This window comes from Dipteris shenzhenensis, chromosome 10 (assembly GCF_047967505.1).
Source record: "Dipteris shenzhenensis isolate YYH24624 ecotype China chromosome 10, Dip_SZ_1.0, whole genome shotgun sequence".
In the NCBI taxonomy this organism is placed as follows: domain Eukaryota; kingdom Viridiplantae; phylum Streptophyta; class Polypodiopsida; order Gleicheniales; family Dipteridaceae; genus Dipteris; species Dipteris shenzhenensis.
Window position 1 is genome coordinate 39,333,576 of NC_141605.1, and position 2,936 is coordinate 39,336,511.

Consider the following 2,936-nt stretch of genomic DNA (forward strand, 5'->3'; position numbering starts at 1 on the left):
TCCTAGGTAGCTACGTGGTGGCGTCAGCCACATCCATCATGAACTTCATCGCTTGACTATAGCATGTGTGTTCGTCTTGGGCTTGGTACTCAGCCTGTGTGGATGGTCGAGAGGGTGTTCTTGATGATGATGCCATTGTTTTGATGAAATGCTAATGCCTAAACATAATAGCAAAGATACAAGTTCAGGACATGAGAAATATCAAACCATAAACCCTAAACAACCAATGATGTTATCTAACATCCATTTCAAAATAGTGCAAAATATGATTTAGGAATATTTAAAAAGTACAGGACTTGTAAATTGAAATATGATGACATGTCGAAATTACAATTTTATAGATAAGTTTTCATATTGTCCATTGGATGCATTGCGTCATTTTCATCAACATTGTGTGCATGAAGTTTAGTTAGCAACGAGTCCATTGTCATCCATTCCCGAGGCTCATTCTGGTACAATTGGAGTTTACAATCCCACAATAGCTTTATTACATGCCCTGAGTATAATTGATCACTTGACAGTGCGGACCTACACCCCACAAGGAAGTTGGATATTTCGGCAAGTAACCAATCGACAGCATAGAAAACCCTGACCCTCGTCAGGTGCGCCTGATCCCTGGCCCTCATGATCGCTCGCCTCCGGTGATGGGACGCTCGAGCTTTGACCCTAGGAGTGAAACCATATTAATTGAAAATTAGATTGGAACTTAAAGAATAAAACAATTCAAAAAGTGAGATTACAAGTAGGAGTAGACTTATACCGTGCGAGCAGCCACCTCAGCCCAATCGATCATCGCTCCCATTGCCTCCTGCTCAATAAACCACAGCTTTGTTCCTATGCAAAACCTGCATTGCATCTCTACATCTGTAGGAAGATGACCCATCGCAGCTTGCTGTGGATCCAATTTACGAGAGTTAGATAAAGTGCATGTAATATGTAGTAAAACAAATAGAACAATACATTAAATGAGAAGAAGTAGACTTACCACGGTTGCCTCGAACGCCAACCATCCGCCTGCACCAAAGTGCAAAGTACCTACGATGTCCAGCCATCTCCTCGCAGCCCTCCTCTAACCCTGAAACATTTCGGGATGGTCCCTATTCTACTTCTTGAAGAACTTCCAATCAGCTTTGTCTGCCCAGCTGGGTTTAGCCATCCCCTTTGCAATGGAAGTACGCAAGGTTGATCTACAATGCTTCAAGACCAAAGCCATGCGCTCTCGCATATAATTCTCATTGAACCCCCAATTTGGCGGGTTAGGGTATTTTTGTTTTAATTCATCGATGACCGCCTGCTTCTTTTGGTCATCTTGAAACCGCCAATCAGTAGCAATGCCACTCTTGAAGTGGGGGCTCATCAACCGCCTCATGGTGGCAATCACTGCTTTGCCCTTTCTATCTTCTATTATCTCTTCGACAGGCGTGATTTGATAGGAGAGGTCCTCGACTGGGTAAGGAGGACTCATGGTAGTGGCAGAGTCAGAGCGAGTGGAAGTTATGTGAGCGCTTCCGGAGTGAGGAGTAGCAGTGGGAGTAGGAGAAGGCAAGGGACTTGATTGATACTGTGTCTCGGGACCAAGTGGAGACCTGTAGGGATGTGAGTGTGGTGACTTGTCTAAATTTTCCGAGTCAGCACAACATAAGCGGCCCCTCCTACTCTTCCTTTCCTTACGATAGGCACGCGTAGGTGATGACCCCTCGGTCGAAGGGGCACGAGGGGATGGTTGGGCAATAGGTCCAACCATCGCTGTAGGAGAGGGAATTGCTGTGGTCCTTTGAGATACAGAGAGAAGAATCTCGCTGCCTCCTCATTGGACATCTGTGCTATGAACTCGTTGGGACTTCCGACAAAGCCATGGGCTACTAGCAAAGGAGTTCCCCGAGGGGTAGTCACAGTGCTACGTCTGAGAGGATTTGGGCCAGGGGTAGGGGTACGCCCCTTAGGTGTCACCTGAGAGGAATCAAAGTCCTTTGGAGCATAGAGATCATGATGTCTCCTCCTGCGAGGCTGTCCGTACTCGTTGGACGTGCGACGTGATCCCATGTCTAACGTAGACACAAACACGATGTGGCTCCCTTGCAAAGTCTGGCCACTGATTGTCTATGTGCTTCCAAGCAACACAATCTTTAAGAATCCTCATCATGTCCACCATACCCTCGTCATCATCTGGCATAACTGGGAGACTATCCTCTTGCACAAAGTGTGAAGGTATACACGCACCCTCGCTACCCTCCTCATTCTGTCTCAAGGTTTCATGTAAATATAAGATCCTGTCTCAAGGTTTTGTGTAAAGTACACTCACAAACTCAAATAGCATTGACTTTCCATCACCACATGCACCACCAACGGTGGGTGCTGGTGTGGGGTCCTCCCCATACATCCACAAGTGGCGCATGACAATATGGTGTTGATGTTGTACTTCTCGCTTACAATGAGTACAATGACAATACAACATCTTCGTAAGCCACTCCGCACTCTTAGGCATTGGTGCATCATTTGAAGATCTTCCAATCATCCCTTCCATCTATACACCTCTAAAATCACAACACAAAATGCAAGGAAATCCACTCAAGATCCAAAAAATAGCCACCCATGAGCGTTTATGCCTATTGCTAGATTGTGTGTCCTGTACCATCGGTATATACTGACGTTATACCCTGTTTCATTGGTATATTTTGATGCTTATAGGATATATAGGGTCAGTATATACCGATGAAATAGCGTCAGTATATATCAACACTGGGAGCTAAAACTCGAAACCCACGCGTCATCGCCCCTTATAACTCTATTGCGGGAAAAGCAAAAAACTCTCCTCCTTCATTATATTCGGTGAACTCACTTTCCTCCAACCTCTTCCCCACACTCCTCACCCCTACCCAGCCCCTCTCCCTCCCCTCTCCCAACACTTGTGCTCCCTCTCCACCCTTCTCCCTCTC